This window comes from Schistocerca gregaria, chromosome 4, assembly GCF_023897955.1.
Source record: "Schistocerca gregaria isolate iqSchGreg1 chromosome 4, iqSchGreg1.2, whole genome shotgun sequence".
NCBI classification, from domain to species: domain Eukaryota; kingdom Metazoa; phylum Arthropoda; class Insecta; order Orthoptera; family Acrididae; genus Schistocerca; species Schistocerca gregaria.
The window spans coordinates 394,808,735-394,834,969 of NC_064923.1; the positions used below are offsets into that span (position 1 = coordinate 394,808,735).

The following is a 26,235-nucleotide window of genomic DNA, read 5'->3' on the forward strand; positions in this document are numbered from 1 at the left end:
GACGCCGGGTCTCCGCAGCCGACGATCCATGCATGTGCCAATGTTAACGCCGCGATACTGGCAACTAGGCGTGAAAATGGGCACCTGGCCGTGAGCACTGGACGTTGGCACTGTGGCAGAGCGTTGCACGGTCTGATGAATCTCCGATATCTTCTTCATCATGCCGATGGGACGGCGGTAACCCATCGTCTTCCGGGGGAACAGCTTCTTGACACCTGTACTGTGGGACGGAGACGAGCTGGCGGCTGCTCCATTATGCTCTAAGGAACATTCACGTGGGTAGCCATTGGTCCAGTGGAGCTCATGCAAGGCACCTTGATGGCCAAGGTGTATTGTACACTAGTTGCAGACCACACACACTCCTTGATGACGACCATGTTTCCTAATAGCAGTGGCGTTTTCCAACAAGATAATGCGTCATGTCGCAAGACCAGGAGTTTGATGGACTGGTTCAAGAAAGACAATGGAAAGTTCCAATAGATGTACTGGCCCCCCAACTCGCCAGGTCTGAACCTGATCGAAAACATGTGGGACGTGGCTGAACGTGGCTTCAGAGTTCATCAACGCCGTCCCTGGAGTTTACGGGAACTGGGTGACTTGTGTGTGCAGATGTGGTGCCAACTCCCTCCAGCGACCTACCAAGGCCACAGTGCTTTCATGCCACGACGCGTCGCCGCTGTTATCGGTGCCAATGGTGGACTTATCAGCTATTACGTAGGTGGTCATAATGTCCTGGCCGATCAGCGTATATAGCTACAGGAATTTCATTGTTGACCTTCTAGGTGTGAAGTTTAACCGTGTGAAGTTGTCGAGCTTTATTTGTATTGATTTAGTAATGTAGTAGTGGAGACAATTGATGCGGGTCAGCGAATAAAACGTTCCCGCAGATTTAAATCCGCGTAGCCATACGTCGTGTAATTTTCTTGCGCGTTGCAACCGCCAAGAGCGCATGGACTGAGGTCGCGGCGGCGAATGTGACTTCGCTGGACTGCACGGGAGCTCCGAGGCGTAGAAGAAAGGAACATTTCAAACTGAAGAGCAGCATTTGCCGTGGTGGAAGTGGCCTTTACCGGAAGAACATTTTACATGCCGTACAGAATGTGTAAGTATCGATTTCCGTAAACCGTGCAATTATGTACGTACACTACTGGCCATTAAAATTGCTACTCCATGAAGATGACGTGCTACAGACGCAAAATTTAACCGACAGAAAGAAGATGCTGTGATATGCAAATAATTAGCTTTTCAGAGCATTCACACAAGGTTGGCGCCGGTGGCGACATCTACAACGCGCTGACATGAGGAAAGTTTCCAACCAATTTCTCATACACAAACAGCAGTTGATCGGCATGGCCTGTTGAAACGTTGTTGTGATGCCTCGTGTATGGAGGAGAAATGCGTACCATCACGTTTCCGACTTTGTAGCTGTCGCGATTGCGGTTTATCGTGTCGCGACATTGCTGCCGCGTTGGTCCAATGACTGTTAGGAGAATATGGAATCGGTGGATTCAGGAGGGTAATACGGAACGCCGTGCTGGATGCCAAGTGCCTTGTGACACCAGCAGTCGAGATGACAGGCATCTTATCCTCATGGCTGTAACGGATAGTGCAGCCACGTCTCGATCCCTGAGTCAACAGATGGGGACGTTTGCAAGACAACAAACATCTGCACGAACAGTTCGACGACGTTTGCAGCAACATGGACTATCAGCTCGGAGACCCTGGCTGCGGTTACCCTTGACGCTGCATCACAGACAGGAGCGCCTGCGATGGTGTACCCAGCGACGAACCTTGGTGCACGAATGGCAAAATGTCATTTTTTCGGATAAATCCAGGTTCTGTTTACAGCATCATAATTGTCGCATCCGTGTTTGGTGACATCGCGGTGAACCCACATTGAAAGCGTGTATTCGTCATCGCCATACTGGCGTATCACCAGGCGTGATGGTATGGGGTCTCATTGGTTACACGTCTCGGTCACCTCTTGTTCGCATTGATAGCACTTTGAATAGTGGGCGTTACATTTCAGATGTGATACGACCCGTGGCTCTACCCTTCATTCGATCCCTGCGAAACCCTACATTTCAGCAGGACAATGCACGACCACATGTTGCAGGTCTTGTACGGGCCTATCTGGATACTGCCCTGGCCAGAACATTCTCCCGATCTCTCACCAATTGAGAACCTGGCCGAGCAACTGGCTCGTCACAATACGCCAGTCACTATTCTTGATGAACTGTGGTATCCTGTTGAAGCTGCATGGGCAGCTGTACCTGACACGCCATCCAAGCTCTGTTTGACTCAATGCCCAGGCGTATCAAGGCCGTTATTACGGCCAGAGGTGGTTGTTATGGGTACTGATTTCTCAGGATCTATGCACCCAAATTGCGTGAAAATGTAATCACGTGTCAGTTCTAGTATAATATATTTGTCGAATGAATACCCGTTTATCATCTGCATTTCATCTTGGTGTAGCAATTTTAGTGGCCAGTAGTTTAGATCCTGCCGATGTGCAGTTTTTTGCTTCAGTTACATTAATTGCTAATTTCTGTATTCCGTATATTGCTAACACATTTACAGAAAGACGAACACTCCCAGGCGAGTCTGAGCAGTGCGTTGCCACTCATTTGAAAAGTCAACTGGGGAAGGGTCTGTATAACATCGGGAATCGGCCTGTAGTTGCTGCTTGTGACGTACTCGCTTGCTGGCTCGTCCGTTTACAGACAGACCAGACGTGGCCACACGCGGCTCCCCAAATGGGTGGCGGAAGCTGCTGTGGCCGCGTCTGCGCAGACTTCCGGGAAGTGTTGACGGCGCCAGGGCGTCTGCCGCCCGTCTCATCGCAGTCTCCGTCAACTGCCCCTGACTGCCCAGTGCGCATGCGCGCGACTCCCACAGCTTGACCGCCTGCTGTGTCCCTGCTGTGCCCGAGAATACGGGGTTATTCATAGGCCCGTGAAACATTACGAAGTTTTCTGAACGTAAACGCGCGTACACTCTAGGCCAACAGACGACGGAGACTCGATTCGGCCGAACATTGGTCGCCAATGCAATGGCATTCAGATTTTCAACCACACATAATAATTCCAATCCCACAGAAAGCAGGTGTTGACAGATGTGAAAATTACCGAACTATCACTTTAATAAGTCACGGCTGCAAAATACTAATGCAAATTTTTTATAGATGAATGGAAAAACTAGTAGAAGCCGATCTCGGGGAAGATCAGTTTGGATTTCGTAGAAATTTTGGAACACGTGAGGCAATACTCAACCAACGACTTATCTTAGAAGAAAGATTAAGGTAAGGCAAACCTACGTTTCTAGCATATCTAGACTTAGAGAAAGCTTTTGACAATGTCGACTGGAACACACTCTTTCAAATTCTGAAGGTGGCAGGGGTAAAGTACAGGGAGCGAAAGGCTATTTACAGTTTGTACAGAAACCAGATGGCAGCTATAAGAGTCGAGGGACATGAAAGGGAAGCAGCGGTTGGAAAGGGAGTGAGACAGGGTTGTAGCCTCTCCCCGATGTTATTCAATCTGTATATTGAGCAAGCACTAAAGGAAACAAAAGAAAAATTTGGAGTAGGTATTAAAATACATGGAAAAGCAATAAAAACTTTGAGGTTCGCCGATGACATTGTAATTCTCTCAGAGACAGCAAAGGACCTGGCAGAAGAGCTGGTCGGAATGAACAGGGTCTTGAAAGGAGGATATAAGATGTACATCAACAAAAGCAAAACGAGGATAACGGAATGTAGTCAAATTAAGTCGGGTGATGCTGTGGGAATTAGATTAGGAGACGCTTGAAGTAGTAAAGGAGTTTTGCTATTTGGGGAGCAAAATAACTAATGATGGTCGAAGTAGAGAGGATATAAAAGGTAGACTGGCAATGGCAAGGAAAGCGTTTCTGAAGAAGAGAAATTTGTTAACATCGAGTATAGATTTAAGTGTCAAGAGGTCGAGTCTGAAAGTATTTGTATGGAGTGTCGCCATGTATGGAAGTGAATCATGGACGATAAGTAATTTGGACAAGAAGAGAATAGAAGCTTTCGAAATGTGGTGCTACAGAAGAATGCTGAAGATTAGATGGGTAGATCACATAACTAATGAGGAGGTATTGAATAGAATTGGAGAGAAGAGAAATTTGTAGCACAACTTGACTAGAAGAAGGGATCGCTTGGTAGGACATGTTCGGAGGCATCAAGGGATCACCAATTTAGTATTGGAGGGCAGCGTGGAGGGCAAAAATCGTAGAGGGAGACCAAGAGATGAGTACACTAAGCAGATTCAGAAGGATGTAGGTTGCAGTAGGTACTGGGACATGAAGAAGCTTGCACAGGATAGAGTAGCATGGAGAGTTGCATCAAACTAGTCTCAGGACTGAAGACGACAACAACAACAACAACAACAACAAGCAAACGAAGGGCTTGGGACCAAGGGATTCGGCCTCGTGGAATCGCAGTTGGCTCTGATAACTTGGCGAAATTGCCACAGTTTTGTTACAGTTATAAAGCAGCGTTTTAATTACGACTTCACCGGCCGATGTTGTGAGAGGAGTAGAGGAATTGGCAGGCGTCACACGTGCATCATTTATTTACTGCAAAAAGCTCGTCGTCAGAAAAAGAAGAAGAAACGACTTGGTGGGCGACCTCTCTTTTAGAAAGCAGGGAGCAGTGTGGTGGGACAAAATTAATGTCTGAACTTTTAGCCGAATTGGAATATGGGCTATTTTATGATTTTTATCCCAATCAAAGCTACAGATTTCGGATTGTTATTGAGTAGTGTAGGTCCTAAAATTTCCAAAGATGACATCTCTTTTAAGAGCCTGCAGCAGAAAGTTAACAGTCACTCCCAGTTTTGCTTTTTTCTCATTGTCGTTCACGGGCGAAAAGATGTCAATAAAAACACCATTTTCTTTTCCTCTTCGCGCATATCACTATCTATTAGATGAATTATTTCCCTCCAAGCATCTAGTCTTTTCAGTTTGTTTATACAATCGCAGTCCTTAATAGCCCATAAACATTCTCTTTGACGATAAAACTGTCAGCTTTAATACTCTCTCTCGTCCGCCCCCAAGCTGAGTGTTTTTCGGTACAGTAACACAACGTGTTCGGTCAGAGAGTTAGCTGCCCTTTGTAACAAAAAACTGAGTTAACGGATCAACGACGAACTGAAACGGGTGTCTTGCGACGTCCGCCCCGAGCAGATACAAAGAACGAAGACGAAGAAATGAGAATTTAAAAAAAGTGGTTAGCGTGACGGATTGCCGTACTACGGGCCCGGCTTCGATTCCCGGCTGGGTCGGAGATTTTCTCCGCTCAGGGATTGGGTGTTGTGTTGTCTTCGTCATGATTTGATCCCCATCCGGCGCACGTCACCCAATGTGGCTTCGAATGTAATAAGACCTGTACAAATGTCGCCGGACCTGCGGTGTAAGGTGCCTCCCGGCCAATGACGCCAAACGCTCATTTCATTTCCAGTGCTCTCTCCGTATTCCATTCTATACTCCAGTATTTTTAAACACAATAAAAACACACCCTTATTGAGAGCAGGCATTGCCTGCAAGGGAAAGTGCCACTGTTGAAATCAAGTTTTTCAGGACAGCCACAAGCTGCATTGGCTGGTTTCACTCTTTCAGGTAACAACCAATTACTGTCCTTTAAACTGTGAATTCCAGCGTTCCTGACGATGCTCTTGTTAAATTAAAGAGCGAAAGCGATCAATAAAACATACAGTACTAAGTGCGATTTGTGCCTGTCCTGAAAAACATAAAAAAACTCAGGTTCTAGAGACACGACACATCGCTACTGAACCAACGCACATTAGACACGGCTTCGACGCTAGGAGAGGGTTCCCAACGCTAACCAACCGCCAATGATCTGATGTTACCGCCAGCAGACCGAACCGCAACATAGGCTAACTAACCACTTCGTTGGCCGAGATTTGCTTAGTGTGTGCGGGCTTCCTTGGCCAAAGAAGCAACTGGCTGTCGTTCACTGGCTTTCGTTGGCTTAGTGTGTACGAGCCTTAAACCATGCAGTAGGTCACACTAAATCCCAACTGGACGGAGACAAAAGTCTTTCAAACTTTTATAAAGTCAATGGCGACGCGCTGGGCTGTCACACTTCGCGCCAGGAACCATCAGTAGCAAATGTGTCATCAGTAAAGGTGAGTTTGTGTTCTCGAATACTCAAGAATCCGTTCCTTGTCACCATGCAAGGACGATTTCAAGGCATATTTCCAGAACGCACCTCGCCGACGTCAGAAATATCTAGAAGTGATACGTAACAACAACCACGACAACCGTTCTTCATACTCGTACATATACCGACGGAACGGAAAGTCTTAACGATGAGCACCTTGACTAAGCATTGCAAGCTTATCTGCAGTATTTTATTAAGTACAGAAAAAGCCATTCCTACATACAAAGACTGGTGTTCGTACATCACGGTTGTTGAAAGTGTCAAACGTTACTGGAACTTTTTAGGTGCAGGTCGGAACACAGCATGCCCATAGGACGTGCACTGTAGCTGATAGCCATATTTGGATTCTGAGAAAGGGGCATCACACAGACACACTGCACAGACAGTTGTCTGTAGTGCAGAGATGTACATGCAGTGAGTGCGGAACGACTGGTGAGGAGGTGGTCTCAGGACAACAGTGCGCCAAGAACAGGCGCGGGTGCTTCCAGAAGAACTACACCACGAGAAGGTGACTCAGACCAAAGGACGGATGGAAACAGCTGAAATACGGGCAGAGATTACTGGCAGAGTGTCACCAGGAACCGTCAGGAACAGATTACAGGAAGCTGGCTTAAAATCTCGAGGTGTCATGTGTCGTTGGTAGGTGGGCAAAGCGCACACGAGCACAGCGTCATGAGGTTTGCCCTCCTCAGATGCAACTGTACCGAAGGACAAGCGAGCAGTGTCCATGATGCAAATTTTATAATCCGTATCCTTCCCTTCCCCTCTCCCCGACTCCCTGCGGCCAATAGGGCTGTTCTATTGGCTGGGAATACGAGCGCAGCCCGCATAGTTGCCCCTGCGCTATTGTTGTCCCTGAGGTAGACGAATCACACGACGCTGCATTCGTATGCCCTTCGTGCACCTACAGTCGTTTACCGTTAACACCATACTATAGACAACAGAGACTTGTGCAGAGTACAGACAAGTCAAGTGAGACGTGCAGTGGAATTCTGTTGTGTTCAAGACTGATTCTCGCTTATATTTGCGGCGGTCAGATCGACGTCAACATGTCTGTAGATGATTTAGGGGGAGGTCGCAGGGAGCAGCGATTCTAAGTAGGATCCTCTCCTACCTTTATGACCAGAGTGTCAAGTGACACAGTGTAGGACACAAGACCCCACATTGCAGTCCACATCACATACACATTGAGGAATGTACGGATTCTTCAGTGGTCTGCACAGAGCCCTGAGTTGTCATCCACAAGAACATGTCTGCGATACCAGATTACAGCCAGCAAAAAAAAAAGAAACGACATACCATTTGTTTCCGAAATGGCAAGATATTCCTCAAGATGGAAATCGGATGTTGTTTGCCTTTATGCCACAACGAATATCATTGTTTTCGTGCTCTTGGATTCCGCACCTCATGTTCATGTTGATGATAAACATCAATTACAAACCGAATGAACGTTTAATCATTTAATACCCATTATACACTCCTGGAAATGGAAAAAAGAACACATTGACACCGGTGTATCAGACCCACCATACTTGCTCCGGACACAGAGAGGGCTGTACAAGCAATGATCACACGCACGGCACAGCGGACACACCAGGAACCGCGGTGTTGGCTGTCAAAAGGCGCTAGCTGCGCAGCATTTGTGCACCGCCGCCGTCAGTGTCAGCCAGTTTGCCGTGGCATACGGAGCTCCATCGCAGTCTTTAACACTGGTAGCATGCCGCGACAGCGTGGACGTGAACCGTATGTGCAGTTGACGGACTTTGAGCGAGGGCGTATACCCATGCGGGAGGCCGGGTGGACGTACCGCAGAATTGCTCAACACATGGGGCGTGAGGTCTCCACAGTACATCGATGTTGTCGCCAGTGGTCGGCGGAAGGTGCACGTGCCCGTCGACCTGGGACCGGACCGCAGCGACGCACGGATGCACGCCAAGACCGTAGGATCCTACGCAGTGCCGTAGGGGACCGCACCGCCAATTCCCAGCAAATTAGGGACACTGTTGCTCCTGGGGTATCGGCGAGGACCATTCGCAACCGTCTCCATGAAGCTGGGCTACGGTCCCGCACACCGTTAGGCCGTCTTCCGCTCACGCCCCAACATCGTGCAGCCCGCCTCCAGTGGTGTCGCGACAGGCGTGAATGGAGGGACGAATGGAGACGTGTCGTCTTCAGCGATGAGAGTCGCTTCTGCCTTGGTGCCAATGATGGTCGTATGCGTGTTTGGCGCCGTGCAAGTGAGCGCCACAATCAGGACTGCATACGACCGAGGCACACAGGGCCAACACCCGGCATCATGGTGTGGGGAGTGATCTCCTACACTGGCCGTACACCTCTGGTGATCGTCGAGGGGACACTGAATAGTGCACGGTACATCCAAACCGTCATCGAACCCATCGTTCTACCATTCCTAGACCGGCAAGGGAACTTGCTGTTCCAGCAGGACAATGCACGTCCGCATGTATCCCGTGCCACCCAACGTGCTCTAGAAGGTGTAAGTAAACTGCCCTGGCCAGCAAGATCTCCGGAGCTGTCCCCCATTGAGCATGTTTGGGACTGGATGAAGCGTCGTCTCACGCGGTCTGCACGTCCAGCACGAACGCTGGTCCAACTGAGGCGCCAGGTGGAAATGGCATGGCAAGCCGTTCCACAGGACTACATCCAGCATCTCTACGGTCGTCTCCATGGGAGAATAGCAGCCTGCATTGCTGCGAAAGGTGGATATACACTGTACTAGTGCCGACATTGTGCATGCTCTGTTGCCTGTGTCTATGTGCCTGTGGTTCTGTCACTGTGATCATGTGATGTATCTGACCCCAGGAATGTGTCAATAAAGTTTCCCCTTCCTGGGACAATGAATTCACGGTGTTCTTATTTCAATTTCCAGGAGTGTATGATGGCAATCATCACAAAGTATGAAAACATCTGACTGATGCTTCATGATGAAACACTTTCCATTTCCATTGGTGTAGTCTTCGCAAGTTTACAACACGGGTAACTTTGAAGCCTGGCGTCTCTCAGCCAATCCTATGGCGTCTATTGAAGAGTTAAATTTAAGCCTTAGAAATGTGAGCTGCATCAAACTCTGTCAACAATTGCTCGAAGGGAAGTCTGAAATTAACATTCTCTGAGAGGAAGCACTGTTCTACTAATTTCGGCGTGTTCATCCTTGTTAAGTAGGAGGTGCGGCCACAGTCGACAAGGATACGTATTACAATTTTCAGCACTACCGTCAGCTGTAATTTTAATATCAATTAATTGGCAACCGGTTTCGACGATACACTTGTTCATCATCAGGCCCTTTAAATATATAGAGGCTGAGTTTTCCCGAAAGAGGTCAGTCAGAAAGGCTCAACTGAAAAAAAAAAACTGTATCCGCATCAAGTCTTGTAATACCCAACCACACATGGTGAGGTCACAAACAGAAGCGAAGCAAAACAGCTAAAGAGTGTCACAGAGAAGTTGATATTGAAAATACAGAAGACCATAGTGTGAAAAATTGTAATACTGTTCCTACTGTCTAGGTAGATGGGTCGATACGATGTATACCTCTCGCGTACGAGAAATACTAAAGAAATATATGAAAATTGCCAGACATTACTGTCTTCCGTGCCATTTCCAAAGAGAAGTATTAGCGACCATTTTTAATTCCTAGATCGTACTGCGTTGTTTAGTTGGAGATGTTGGCTGTCACAGATGAATGAGACCAGTAACGTCACTTCTTCAAATAACGGTGATTTCTGGTTTACTACCACAAATTCTCGTATGTGGAAGGGCACATCAATGTAAAAAGAAAAATAAATAAAAAATAAAAAAGTTCAAATGTGTGTGAAATCTTATGGGGCTTAACTGATAAGGTCATCAGTCCCTGAACTTACTACTTAACCTAAATTATCCTAAGGACAAACACACACACACCCATGCCCGAGGGAGGACTCGAATCTCCGCCGGGACCAACCGCACATCAATCTCAATTTGCTACATATATAGATAGTATGCAAAGGACGAGAAAACAACACACTAATGCTAGGGCATTCTTGATATAACCCCTTTAGAATCCTATCTTTTTGCCGCCATTGTTCACAAATTTCTACGACATAACACCTCATATGACTACTGTTGTGGGTTGGACACAATGCGTCGGGAGTATATGCAAAACTGGATACATTTATCATTTATAAGTACTCTTATGTTACAAAAGCTCGACAACAGCCTCAGCTAGCCATCTGGGGAGCATACATATCTGCTATTTCTGAGAGTGCAAAATAAAACAAAGAAAGTTAGGAATTGTATTCCTTTGTCTGTAAGGAAGAGCATACGGAAATAAGTCATGAGTATAGCTGTCGTGCTCTCTTCAAATCATTTTGTAAGAAGAATGACAGAAAAAAATATAAATTACTCCAGACAAATACTCCCAGATACTTAAGGGTTGTGAATGATTCTGATGACTAGACTCCGATCGTAATAGTGAAGGGCATCGAATGTTTTCATCCAGTTACGAGTATTTTGACAATCAGCAGCCAGTGTTTGCACCAATATTCCAATATTTCGTAAAATTAATCCAACTACGTGATCTTCCTGTGATCACCCAATAACAAAATACATTGTTCACCTCAGTATAAGTCGGCTGCTAATGTTCCGAGTTCATCTTAAAGCTGTAAAGATTTAACAACCAAGCGAAGTAACCAACAGATAATAAGTAGAAACAAGAAAAATTTAATATAATACAGATTTATCATCAGAAAGTTCAAAGTTTTTTAAATATTGTGAACTAGAATTTCTAGCAATGTGGTGTTCTGATACATTACAGTTTAGCTTGACTTAAACAAATCAAATTAATCGTAATGTATCCGTATTCGATTATTACAACTGGACAACACGTCATTATACACTGAAGAGCCAAAGAAACTGGTACACCTGCCTAATATCGTGTAGGGCCCTCCGCGACCACGCAGAAGTGCCGCAACACGACGTGGCATGGACTCGACTAATGTCTGAAGTAGTGCTGGAGTGAACTGACACCATGAATCATGCAGGGCTGTCCATAAATCCGTAAGAGTACCAGGGGGAGATCTCTTCTGAATAGCATGTTTCAAGGCATCCCAGATATGCTCAATAACGTTCATGTCTGGGGAGTTTGGTGGCCAGTGGAAGTGTTTAAGCTCAGAAGAGTGTTCCTGGAGCCACTCTGTAGCAATTCCAGACGTGTCGCATTGTCTTGCTGGAATTGCCCAAGTTTGTCGGACTGCACAATGGTCATGAATGGATGCAGGTGATCAGACAGGATGCTTACGTACGTGTCACCTTTCAGAGTCGTATCTAGATGTATCAGGGTCCAATATCACTCCAAGTGCATACATCTTACACAATTAGAGCCTCCAAAAAACTTGAATAGTCCCCTGTTGACATGCAGGGTCCATGGGTTCATGAGATTGTCTCCATACCCGTACACGTTCATCCGCTCGATACAATTTGAAACGAGACTCGACCGACCAGGCAACATGTTTCCAATCGTCAACAGCCCAATGTCGGTGTTGACGGGCCACGGGAGGTGTTAAGCATTGTGTTGTGCATCATCAAGGATAGATAAGTGGGCCTTCGGCTCCGAAAGCCCATCCGATGCCGTTTCTTTGAATGGTTCGCTCGCTGACACTTGATGGCCCAGCATTGAAATCTGCAGGAATTTGCGGAAGGGTTGCACTTCTGTCACGTTGAACGATTATCTTCAGTCGTCGTTGGCCGCAGCTGTCGGGGATTTGATGTTTTACCGGGTTCCTAATATTCACGGTACTCTCGTGAAATGGTCGTAAGGGAAAATCCGCACTTCATCGCTATCTCGGAGATGCTGTGCCCATCCCTCGTGTGCTGAATATAACACCACGTTCAAACTCACTTACATCACCTGCCATTGTAGCAGCAGTAACCGATGTAACAACTGCGCCAGACATCTTTTGTCTTATATAGGCATTGCCGACCGCAATGTCGTATTCTGCCTGTTTACCTATCTCTGTATTTGAATAGTCATGTTTGTACCAGTTTCCTTGGCGCGTCAGTGTATAAAACTGGTGCTGCTGCTCTCATGTATCTGTATTTATTTGCGAATTTACTAATATTGAACGTGGGCGTCCTATTTTTGCTAATAATGTCAGTGAACTTGATCACTCCAACTTCAACCGCATTAAACGAGACCGCGAATATTACAGTAAACACAAGTAGCATGATGTCACCGAACGCTTAGACTGTTACCATTTTCTGACAAAGTAGAATAAAACAGCCTTAAACGTTACCTACTAATCTGCGCCAGTGCTTATATTGATGTGTCGCACACAAAATATGACTTCTTTTTAGTCGTCTGTCTATCTTAGGGTATGTGATGGAGAAAAATCGATAAATTGCTCTACATGTATAGCACTGTAACTGTGTTTAACCGCCTTGTGGAATCTGAAAATTATTTATTTATTTATTTTCTACGTTTCGTTTCTTGTCGGAAGGTAAGATATCGCTCCATTGTAGAGCTCAGATATTTTCGCTCACATCAAAGTAAACGTCCAGATCCTACTTTCCGAATGAACAACGGAACTTTCTTGTTATGAGAATGTAGTCTACGCTGCTTTCGTATAGATGCCTATGTTATTTACAGGTTGTGTTATTTCCACTTTTGTATTCCAGGTGCGAACACTCCTCCGCCGACCGCTGACCAGCCGTTGCATCAGCGCACTGGCATCTCGCCCCTGGATGCGGCTGTGTCCAAGGTACCAGTGGTCTATATTCTTCTTGCTTTCTTGATAGCAGTAAGGGGACTAACCTCAGCCACGCATTGTCATAAGGTATAGCGTGGTTCGTCACTCCGAATCACTCGTTTCTAGTCGTCCATGGCGTTGCTCTTTATCCCACCTCAAGCGTCGAGTAGTACTGAGTAAAGAAATGCGCGGCTTATGAAGAGCTGTCTAACGATTCTATCCATTTTTTTAACTCCTTACGCACAGTCATTGTGCTACCTGGACTGCTGCAGCCACTCCGAAACTCAAGAGTGATTGCTTCTGCTGTTTTCGTGCGATTTTTTATAACCACCATCAGCATCGGTGACGGTCCCTGCCTGTTCTGGTGCATTTGTTACTCTGGTGACATCGAAGTCACTAAGCTCTCCTTACTGACTCATTCTATCGTTACTGCTTATCTGCTGATAACACGGTACTTTCGGCCTGCTTTTATTCTCGTGGGTGCGCCTCTCGTGAAATCTGGTGAATTTGGGAATCTATATTGCGCAACAAAATTAAAGGACCCCTTTTTTGAAACGCCATAATTGTCATTCATTGAAATTTGGCTCAAAGATGCCTACCATCTTCACCTGTAACTGTGCAAATGCGTGCCACCCTGCTAAGCATCCTTCGGTCACAGCTATGCTTAAAACAGCAAGCTGTCGACACAAGCGAAAAAAAAGCCACAGCCCGCTCGTTCACGTGAGGTGTAAGGTGTGTTAATGATGTCACATTGGCCCCAAATCTGGCCACCACGGACGTATCACACGATGGGAAAGCCGTCGCAGCCTCTCTTATGCACATTTCACCCCTTCTTTTGACGCCTCTGCGACGCGGTCCAGAACCAGACGGCGAGCGTTGAAATCAAGCGGCTTTCTTATGGGTGGCTGAGGAAAACATTTCATACACTCCGCCGCTCAGAATCGACGCGAAAACGCCTTAGCGGTGGCATAAAGGGCGTGAATGAACCACTGCTTCCGTTACGACGTTGGTTCCCACACACGTAGCTGTCGAAAATCACTCTTCGCAGTGTGATTGTTGTGGTTGGCAGGCGAGCCAACCGTGTTCCTAAAGGAGGCCGAAATGCACGCGTTTTAGCTCACGCAGGCTGGCGTGAGGTCTGGAACATGACAAGGGAATTAGAATTGAGAAAAACGGACGTAGCTGGTGGAATACTTAACTTTAATCCATTAATAACGAACGTCGCTCTTTATGGTACATGATTCACAATATCAATAGTACGGATACTGGCGCCTTGCTAGATCGTAGCAAATAACGTAGCTGAAGGCTATGCTAACTATCGTCTCGGCAAATGAGAGCGTAGAAGTCAGTGAACCATCGCTAGCAAAGTCGGCTGTACAACTGGGGCGAGTGCTAGGAAGTCTCTCTAAACCTGCCGTGTGGCGGCGCTCGGTCTGCAACCACTGATAGTGGCGAGACGCGGGCCCTACGTATACTACCGGACCGCGGCCGATTTAAAGGCTACCACCTAGCAAGTGTGGTGTCTGGCGGTGACACCACAGTGATAACCAACAGGACGATGTGCTTCATAACCTTTGACACTGCGGACATCTCCCGAACGCAGCAACATTTCTCTAAAGGCATCGTGAGCTAGCAATTCCACAGAACAACATCACACCCCTTTGGAGTCCAGTGCGACCGCTATTTTTGCTCTGGTGTACAGGGTGGAACCATTAAGGAGCATTCAAAATACACTGACGAAATTTGATCGTGATTCGAAGCAACAAAGGGTATTTATGCTTTTTCGGCCCTTCTGTTTCTCACCCACCTGTGGCATGATCACAGAGGGTACGACGTGAACACATTTGTGAATAAAACGGCAAAGAGTTCTTTTAAGACTCCGTCGCCCTAAGTTCAGTAACATCCTCGGTGTCGCCCCCCACCTCTGTTGAGCACTTCAAATGTGTTCCTGAACCGCGGCAACCTGTGACTATGTCGTAGAGCCTTGCACACAGGCAACCACTTCGACACTCCTCTGATTCTTGATTGCCTACTAGCAGGTGCAATATAAGCAGCGTAGCCTGCCTTCAGGCATCTACGATTCAAATGGCTCTGAGCACTATGGGACTTAACTTCTGAGATCATCAGTCCCCTAGAACTTAGAACCTCTTAAACCTAACTAACCTAAGGACATCACACACATCCATGCCCGAGGCAGGATTCGAACCTGCGACCGTAGCGCCTAGAACCGCTCGGCCACCCCGGCCGGCCGCACCTACGATGCTCACGGGTTCTGTCCATACGTGAACATTGTTAAGGGGCTCAATGACGTTATGCAGGTGGCACCGAGGGTGTTGCCACACGTCTTACAGAGAGCCTTTACGTTTTATTGACCCGTACCTCAGTGTCGCACCCAACGCGATCACGCTACAAGAGGGCCCAAACAGGACGGCTCAAAAAGCATGAGGATCCCTTTTACTGCTTCGAGTCACGATCAGATTTCATCGATGCGTTTTGATCAGTCCGTAGTGGTTCCTCCCTATACACCAAAGCAAAAATTGCGGCCGCACTGCATTGCAAAGGCGTGCGATCACGTTCACTGAGGTTTCTGGCTGACGATGTCCTTAGAGAAGCGTCCAGGAGGCGTCAGCCATGTCTATCATTGTCAAGGACGTCGTCCATTTGCTCATCACTCTGCGAAGCGTCGTTTCCGACAGCGAAATGTGTGGGAATCCACTTCCCAAGGAAAGTGGTGGTTTCATCGATTCCCTTTACGTCACAACCTAAAACGTTTTCGTGTCCATTCTGAGCAACGGTGTGTCTGAAATGTTTTCCTCTGTCACCCATCAGAAAACCGCTTGACTTCAATGCTTGGCACCGTTGTTATGGCTCCCGTAGCAGAGGCGTCAAAAGAAGGGATGAAATGTGGATAAGAGAGGGTGCAACGACCTGTCCTTCCTGTGACACGTCCATGGTGACGCTGGGCAAAGCTGTGGTGAAATTTCGGGCCAATACTAAATCATGAACCCGCCTTCCATCTCGCGTGAACTTTTATTCGCCTGTGTAGCCATATTGCTGTTTGAAGCGTCGCAGAGCCCGATGATGGCGTAGCACAATGCCACGCTTTTGCACTATTACAGAGGGACATTTTAGGTACCTTCAAGCTAAATTTCAGGCTGCGTAGCTGATGTTTTGGCAAGAGGAATACATCGCACCATCTGGTTTACCGCGTACTCCTATCCTGATATCGATGCTTACCAACGCCAACGGTTTAGGCAGTTTTTGTTCTTGCTTCGAGCACTCAATGGCGGTGTTCCCTTGCCCATGCTACTCTGTATGACCTGTGCAGCGCGGTGAGCGGAGGTACATATGCGGGGTTGTGGCTCCTGTACCTTACAGCGAGGAGAAGGTTCTGAGTGGTATGGCTGCTCGCTGGTTGTTGTATTCCAACACTCAGTTGGCGAGTGATTTGCTGCACTGTAGCCCATGTATCCACCGTCATACTTTGCTCTGGGGCAGTATGAGTCCTCAGATTGAGGCAGTTACGATCCTACATCCTAGACACCTGTAGTATCTGAGAGAAGCACGAAGGATCTTTCACGCAAGGTACAGAGGATATGGCCGCAATCAAATGTGCTGATGTAGCGCGCCATGCACACTCTGCACTTCAGTGTCTCGCCGCCGTTACGTACAAAGTTTCAGATCCCAGTCATGTGAAACACTGAATTTCTCATTCGTCTGGAGACAGGAGTAGCTTGTGCCTAATGCAACATATCTGTGTGATTCTATTGTTCATCGGTTTATGTGCGTAGGCCACCACGGCCGATTTCTTTCTCCATAAAGTAAGGTACTCGTCGCGTCACGTTGTAAAACGTGTCAACGTTTCGGCCGTGATGGTAGCTCTTTCATGGCCTCTGAAGCTCCGCGCGGACTGCGCCAATTACAGAAATATGTACTTGCGAGTTGCTTACCATAGCTGGCTACAAATGAACCATTTTTTATTGTTAAACCTTTCTTCTCTCCGGCATACACGGTCAGGTGGCTTGTGGAGTATTGGCGTAAGTGTAGATGTAGTTGTAGATGCTCTGGACGTCATTAAAGGCTGAGCCATACAAACGGTGAAACCGATGAATAATATCTACTTTATTCGTACAAATGGTATTGTATGATGCTGCAGTTGCAGGACATAATCCACATGTTTCCTTTTAATGTCGTCACACAGTGACAATCGCTCTAATCAATTTCAGCGAACACTTGACTGTTATTTGTTGGCAATATGATCCATATCACGGTTTTTGTGCTGGCACACAGTCAATTGTAACTGACCTCACGATCCAAAGTCCAGGAAACTTCTCGCCGAAACATTGGCGCACTTCAGTACCATAATGCTGTTGCCTCCATCCAGTTGGAAGGACGCAGAGAAGCCTACACTTTCGTCAGGATTGGCATGAAGACGTTATTTTTCAACTTGTCAAGATACATCGTCGCACTGATGTTCCCTTCATTGAGAAAAAGGACCAACATTCGTGTCACCACAAATTTCGGATCACACCATGAGTTTCTCCGCAAACTGGCTTTTACAGGCCGACACCCATTGTCGATTACCGTTTATCCTGTGCCAGACATTTTGTTCGTTCACTTCACCACTGACATAAGAATTTGCTTAATCTGAAAAAAAAGGATGGAAATAACAAAAGGGGGAGCTTCACGAGAACGTTCAGTGCCTACTCACAGAACCCTACACTACGTTCAAGATCGTCCTCCGTCAGACGTTGCAACATCTGCAGTTAGTGTGGATGTCGCCTGTTAAGCCAGCAAACATGCACGACATTGCTTCGGCTGATTCTCATTCGCTCAGAGACATGTCGGATCCCGTTTGTCGAACTCACGTCCATCGCAGTTAGCGCCTGTGTCGACGTACCCTCATCTGTTGCCGTCTTTGGTCTTACATATCTGCTTTCAATAGCAACGGAACCGTCCTTTTGACTTTTTTGGTAAGTTTTTCCTCAGTGTCGTCGGTTATCTACGTTATGTGCGTTGCATTTTAAATACGCGCTACATGACGGGTGGTAAAACTCCCAGCCAACAGATTGTCAGTCCGTTCCTCCTCCATTAGTAGCACTTCTTTCCAACTGAGTCCCCTTCCTGGAAACTAAAACCAAATTAGTCGTCTCTTTCACCATTTGCATAGTCTTATGTCTGACCCTGTAGTAATACAGGATATCATGAGTCCTCTTAAGTCCGTATCATACATCCGCAGCCAGAAAAAAGTAACAGATGGCAGGAACGTCTGGTAAATGAAGCAGCTGTCGTTCTGATCGCGTGTAGCATACCGTACCTAATCAGGAGTGGTGCAACATACAGTACCTGCCTAGAAACTTAACCACTGTCCCACTCTACTTGACAAGTTTCACATAACAGACATTGCTACAGGTGACCTCAAATTCTTCACGTGTTAATCAAAGGAAAAATATTTGACATTTGATAGAACCTTGAAGCTGGTGAACATTCGCCTTTCGTACGCCTCGCCTACGTTTCATTGATAGGAGACCCCAAGTGGAAGTTTCAGCCAAGTAACTGGAATTCGTTTCTTCTTCCGCGAACATTGGCACCTCATTTTACAGAGTGTGAATACTGTGTCTGCTTCACGTAGGTCTCTGGGTTGAGTGCGAGCAGAGAGTAGTATTGTTTGTGTTGTCTTTGACGAAATAAAAAAAAGACACAGCCCATTTCTCCCGATAGCGCGAATGAGTCTTCGAGCTTGTCTCCTGCTGATGAATGAATCATATCAACACCACCTTGTGCCCTAATTCTGCGAGACACTGCCGGCAGATTGCTTTTGTACGTATGTAACTGTCATAGATAGTATAACTTTTTTTCTGGTCGTGTCGGAAGTGCCTTATGATAAAAAAGACTATTTTATGACGTAAATGCATGGCAAAACGAGTGACGTCTATCAGCTATTTACCAGAAACCCCGATTCTTGAAAGAGTTGAACTTCCATGTATAAAACAGTTTCCAATGTCTGTTTGCATTGCAAATCAATTACTGTGTCAAAAATTTGACGTTAAGCATGTAAGTGAGGAAAGGTTTAGAAAAGATTTGAAATTACGTCTAAAGTTTGTTAGAAGTCTTTAAGTGCTCTCATTATCAAACATTGGCTAAGTATAATCTGGGTTATTCATGCTCCGTTTTAAGAAAAACAAGTTTTCATGCATCTCAGTGTCTTGAAGTCATATTCATCTGTATCTCGCGAACTATGTGACGTATAATGGTGCAATTATCCAGGCATATTCTGTGCTAATGTGTATACTGTATGCATATTCAGGCACATTCTGTGCTAATGTGTACACTGTATGCAAAATGTACGGGTCATAGTATTGGTAGTAAAGAAGTAATAAAGAAAAACATCAAGTAAGATACTCATGTTTTACTCCATGAGCAGCGGAAAATTAGTAAGCGATAAGCTTGTTTCGTTTCGCTATTTCATGGTGGGTGTCAGTGCGAAAAAATTACGAAATATATGAATGCATGTGTTAATTCTTTGGCAGTCGCTAAGTGCTCTCAGGATGAAACTCTGGAACAATCTAGTCCTGATAATTTCACTCCCTTTTAAGCAAAATCAAGTTTTACATGCATTTCAATGTTTATGACGTCATACATCCTGCACTGTGAGTCGTACAATGATATAATTTTGCAGGTGCGTTCAGTTATGTACAGGGTGCGGCGCTTAAATCCGGACAAATAACACCTTTTTTTAAAAAAAAGCAAATTTGTTAAGACAAATGAAAATGAAAATCCTTTTACATGCAAGTAGTGGTATCTTCGAAGAGTGACGTTACTCGATGTAAGCCCCTTCCACCGCAAGGACCGACTCCAGTTTTGTCCTGAAGCGATCGCACGCACTCTTTAAAGCAGCGCTGTCCGTATTCGCGAATGCTGCTTCGGTAGCGGTGCGTACAGATGTGACGTCAGGGTAATTCTTTCGACTACGCACCATGCATAGCAGTCGAGGGGGCTCAAATCCGGACTATTCGGGGGCCAGAACTACTTTGTCCAGAGCATGTCAATGTTATCCAAGACCCAGCTTTGGACTGAATGGTTTATATGAGCAGGTGCACCGTCCTGTTGAAATACATATTATCTCCCCATGGCCACAGTTACCATCCGCGGTTTCATCAAAACTTGCAGACAAACTTCTTTTCTGACCGTTTGCTCCTTTTCAAGGAAATGTGGCGGCATGATACCTCACTCACTGGACACAACACCTAGGATGTGAACCCCAAACCTCTCCGAAGCATTATACTTGACCACAATATCGTAAACAGTTGATCTCGGGTACCCAAAGAATCGAACTACAGCACTGGGCGAATGCCCAGCGCGAACTTTCGATAATCGCGGCTCCTCGGTTGTACTCCGGTCTTGCCGATAACATCTCGGCCATTTTGAGGTTCTGACTGTTGACTGTATCCCTGTGGCTTTGTAGAATGCAAATCGCGACCTCCGGTAGAACTACGTCATGGCGCAGAATTCAGATTGAAATTTGTCCGGATTTAAGCGCCGCACCCAACTTGTGGATACTGTCTGTAAGCTGAGTTGCGAATAGAGTAGGTAGCAAAGAAGTACTAAAACGTCTTGTCTGGTTCTGAAGTTTTACAGCGTGAACAGTGAAAATGTAGTAAGTGATAAACTTTCTTTCTTTTCATAATTTTATGCGTGTCAGTGAGGGTGGAGTGTCGACAGGGAGTCAGGGAGAACAGTTTCGTAAAGGTTCGAAATCATGTGTGAAGCTTGTTGGAAGCCGCGAAGTGGTCACATTCCCAATTACTGAACGAATAAAGTCTGTGTATTTGCGCGTCGTTAGTTACACTGTCTCAGGACAAACACGCTATATCTAACTGTAATACTTGTCTTTGGTAATAAACTTTCAAGATGAGGTTATGCCTCTTAACGAGTAGATTATGGCAGCATGTTAGACTCAGTAGTTACTCGTAATATTGATAATCTTACTTTTGTTGCTCCTGGAATCCGTTAGATAGACAACCTGCAACTTGTGTTGGTTTCCGGGATCTGGGATCGTCGCAGGATTTTCTATTATATATATTATCAAGCGTTTCTAAAAGCAGTCATCGGTGACAAAGAATTCTTGACTTTTTACAGTATGCTTATGTTCGAACTGAAAACTTTGCAACAGCATCATATCGTGTAACATAGGCAGTTGTATCTCGTAGAAAATTCATTTATTCTCTTCTCTGAATACTGTAACAAAATTATAATTAATGCTCATAATGTGCATAAAAAATTCGTGGTATCCATTTCTCTCTTTTGCAGTCAAATATTTTGCGCTATTGAAGGCCTGCCAACAGAGAATTTCAAGTTTTTAGCGTAATCAGCACTTGTTGTTCGATCATCAAATTTAAGGTTCACGTGCAGTGCCTTCCCATCCCTGTCACTTGCCAGCGCAACTGTTGCCTCCTCCAAACATCGACTATCTGCGTTATAATGCACTACCTGAGAAAAATAAAGTGAAACACTCAGAAGGGGGAGGGAGGAGATGGGGGGAGGAAACAAAATGAAATTTCATGGACTGAGAGGTTTTAATTTCAGTGATTAAAATACAGAGTCAAGTTTACAAAGAACTCGACTGTATGTGTCCCCTTATCAGTACGGCGTTGCTCTCACTCTGGTCTGGATGCATTGTATCCTCTCCTGAGGCATGCTGACCCATAAACATTGTAACTGGTTCCTTATATTCTGGACGCTGGTGTTGGGATAGAATTGACGTCCGAGCGGGTCCCACATGTGCTCTACCGGGGACAGATCTGGGACTGTTGCTGGCCACTGAACAACCTCAACATGACGCACACAGACCGTAGAATCACGTGCCATGTGTGGACGAGCATTGCCCTGTTAAAAATAGCACCGCGATGCCATGGCTTGAAGGGTAACACACGAGAACTCAGGGTGCCCATGACGTATCGTTCTCCCTTCAGAATTTCCTGAAACACTACCAGCTGCTGTCTGAAGTCATACCCATAACACCAGCAATAACACAGCTGTGCTTCTCCAAAACATTGGAAGAGTGGAACCTCTCCTCAAGTCGCCGCCATACTGACCGACGATGGTCATCCGATGTAGCGAAGATGCGCCATTTATCACTGAAGACAATCTGACGTCATTCAGCAGCAGTCCACGTTTTCCGATCTCGGCACCACTCTAAACGCAGCTGCTTGTGTTGTGGTGTTAACGGCAGCCTGCCCATGGGACGGAATCTGCTTAGTCTGGTTGCTGCTAATCTTCAAGCCATGTTGCGGGGTGACACAGAACGTTGCAGAGAGTCTGTTGCTGGTACCCTCAGATTTAGTGGTAAGGGGGCCATTGGACAGTCCGTCAAAAACAGATCAAGCATAAAAAAAGGAAGAAGGTGTACTTCAAAAATGTTCAAATGTGTGTGAAATCTTATGGGACTTAACTGCTAAGGTCATCAGTCCCTAAGCTTACACACTACATAAGCTAAAAAAAACAAAATAATAACTGAATAGTCCAAGGACTATTAACATCGATATGCAGCAGGATTTTTGAACATATATTGTCTTCAAACATTATGAATTACCTCAAAGAAATCTGTCTATTGACACACAGTCAACATGTGTTTAGAAAACATCGTGTCTGTGAAACACAACTACCTCTTTATTCACATGAAGTGTTAAGTGCTATTGACAAGGGATTTCAGATCGATTCCGTATTTCTGGATTTCCGGAAGGCTTTTGGCACTGTACCACACAAGCGGCTTGTAGTGAAATTGCGTGCTTACGTGATATCGTCTCAGTTATGTGACTGCATTTGTGATTTACTGTCAGAGAGGTGACAGTTCGTGATAATTGACGGAAAGTCATCGAGTAAAACAGGAGTGGTTTCTGGCGTTCCCCAAGGTGGTGTTATAGGCCCTTTGCTGTTCCTTATCTATATAAACGATTTGGGGGACAATCTGAGCAGCTGTCTTAGGTTGTTTGCAGATGATGCTGTCGTTTATCGACTAATAAAGTCATCAGAAGATCAAAATAAATTGAAAAACGACTTAGAAAAGATATGTGAATGGTACGAAAATTGGCAGTTCACCCTAAATAACGAAAAGTGAGAGGTCGTTCACATTAGTGCTAAAAGAAATTCGTTAAACTTCGGTTACACGATAAATCAGTCTAATCTAAAAGCCGTAAATTCAACTAAATACCTAGTAATTACAATTACAAACAGCTTAAATTGGAAGGAACACACAGAAAATGTTGTGGGGAAGGCTAACGAAAGACTGCGTTTTATTGGCAGGGCACCTAGAAAAATGTAACAGATCTACAATACGCTTGTCCGTCCTCTTTTAGAATACTGCTGCGCGGTGTGGGATCCTTACCAGATAGGACTGACGGAGTACATCGAAAGAGTTCAAAGAACGGCAGCAAGTTTTATACTATCGCGGAATATGGGAGAGAGTGTCACAGAAATGATACAGGATCTGGGCTGGACATCATTACAAAGAAAGGCGTTTTTGGTTGCGACGGAATCTTTTGCGACGGAATCTTCTCACGAAATTCCAATCACCAACTTTCTCCTTCGAATGCGAAAATATTTTTCTGACACCGACCTACATAGGGAGAAACTATCACCACGATAAAATAAGGGAAATCAGAGCTCGTACCGAAAGATACAGGCGTTCGTTCTTCCCGCACGCTATTCGAGGTTAGAATAATAGAGAATTGTGAAGGTGGTTCGATGAACCCTCTGCCAGGCACTTAAATGTGATTTGCAGAGTATCCATGTAGATGTAGAACTGCAACGACTTCGTGGTTAACTGGCCGTGGTATTGGACTGCCAAGTGGGCGTGTCGTATACATAACTCCTTCGTGCCAATTTTTTTCTTCCGCTGTTCGCTGTATTCAAATTTGTGTCTTTGTTGTTGTGTGACGTCCGTTTGCAACGACGAGGTGTAAGTAAAGGACCTACAATAATAGTTGATTCTGCGCAACTACTCCATTAGCAGCTGAAGGGAATTGGCTTCCTAATAGGAACCGCAAACGCTTGATGGCAAGGCGACAAATCAACCAAATCCTCCACAGGGAAAACACGTCTCGTGAGTCACACACGGCATAAGTGACAGTATGTGTGTCGTATGATAGGAATCTCTTACCGACGCACCTAATTTGTACGCCTGGGAAGTGAGTGAAATATGCCTCCTTGCCAGATTTAAGTGTTCGCATGAATGTGAATGTAATCACTCCCAAGAAAATGATGAAAACATAATAGTTTGTCACATAAGCTGCCACAAATGAAAGCAACACTTTCAAATTCACACAATCAAAAAATGTGTTATTAACGTTTTTGAAATTACGTTCCGTTTTGACTCTGGAATTCACACCCTTTTACTTGTTGTTTTCATTTCTATGAGTCGTTTACTTGGTATCTTGCCTGCTCTCACGATTAGGAACTGATGATCTTACCACTTGAGATTTCACACACATTTGAACATCTGAAGCGTAGAGCCACGGGGCGTAACACATCTGAAATGTAACGTCCACTGTTCAAAGTGCCGTCAATGCGAACAAGAGGTAACCGAGATGTGTAACCAATGGCACCCCGTACCATCACGCCGAGTGATACGCCAGTATGGCAATGACGAATACACGCTTCCAATGTGTTTTCACCGGGATGTCGCCAAACAAGGATGCTACCATCATGATGCTGTAAACAGCACCTGGATTCATCCGAAAAAATGACGTTTTGCCATTCGTGCACCCAGGTTCGTCGCTGAGTACACCATCGCAGGCGCTCCTGTCTGTGATGTAGCATCAAGAGTAATCGCAGCCATGGTCTCCGAACTGATAGTCCATGCTGCTGCAAACGTCGTCGAACTGTTCGTGCAGATGGTTGTTGTCTTGCAAACGTCCCCATCTATTGACTCAGGGATCCAGACGTGGCTGCACGATCCGTTACAGCCATGAGGATAAGATGCCTGTCATCTCGACTGCTAGTGATACGAGGCCGTTGGGATCCAGCACGGCGTTACGTATTACCCTCCTGAACGCACCGATTCCATATTCTGCTAACAGTCATTGGATCTCGACCAACGCGAGCAGCAATGCCGGGATACGATAAACCGCAATCGCGATAGGCTACAATCCGACCTTTATCAAAGTCGGAAACGTGATGGTACGCATTTTTCCTCCTTACACGAGGCATCACAACGACGTTTCACCCGGCAACGCCGGTCAACTGCTGTTTGTGTATGAGAAATCGGTTGGAAGCTTTCCTCATGTCAGCACGTTGTAGGTGTCGCCACCGGCACCAACTTTGTGTGAATGCTCTGAAAAGCTAATCATTTGCATATCACAGCATCTTCTTCCTGTCGGTAAAATTTCGCGTCTGTAGCACGTTATCATCGTGGTGTAGCAATTTTAATGGCCAGTAGTGTACATGCAGAACATTTCACTGCCTAATATTTCGGTGCAGGAGTTGTTTTAGCCGCGCGGGATTCGCCGAGCGGTCTGAGCTGCTGCAGTCGTGGACTGTGCGGCTGGTCCCGGCTGAGGTTCGAGTTCTCCGTCGGGCATGGGTGTGTGTGTTTGTCCTTAGGATAATTTAGGTTAAGTAGTGTGTAAACTTAGGGACTGATGACCTTATCAGTTGAATCCCATAAGATTTCAAGCACATTTGAACATTTTTGAGTTGTTTTACCTTCGACATTTAACTCTTAACGTTTTTGAAATTCATAATGCAAAATGATGAAACCGAGGGTAACAAACGACAAAATCAAGTAGCTTATTTTCTTCTGTGTGACGTATATTATAGAATTCTGAAGGATGCGAAGGAACTGCACTTCTTTATTGACAGCTGTTGTGGTCGAAACAGAAATCACACCATAGTATGTTTTAATGGCTCTTGTGTAAACGGATCGTTTGGATAAAATCCAGCACTTCCTTCCCCTGAAAGGAATAGAGACACACACACACACACACACACACACACACATACATATACACACACACACACACACACACACTCACACACACTCACACACACTAACGCACACACTCATGACCCAAAACATTATGACCACCTGCATAGTAGCTTCTTTATCTGTCTTTGGGACGAAATACATCACTGATCCGGCTTATCTGGAATCCGACAATTTGCTGGTAGGTTTGTGGATGTGGCGTTAGGTGTCTACGCACAGGTCATTTAACCCGCGAATTTGCGTACCCGGTGATGGCGCCCGATAGAGACCTAAATGGGTTCCATAGGAGAATTTCGTCGTCGACACAT

General features: G+C 45.8%; 1 protein-coding gene across 2 annotated transcripts in view; it reads left to right on the forward strand.

Moving 5' to 3' along the window:
• The window catches only part of LOC126365844 (uncharacterized), a 333,343-nt gene that overhangs the window by 102,482 nt on the left and 204,626 nt on the right, over positions 1-26,235 (forward strand). For both annotated transcript variants that reach the window (XM_050008482.1, XM_050008484.1), the window contains exon 2: positions 12,875-12,957. The gene's annotated coding sequence lies outside the window, so the exon portion shown is untranslated. The remainder of the gene's footprint in view (positions 1-12,874; positions 12,958-26,235) is intronic.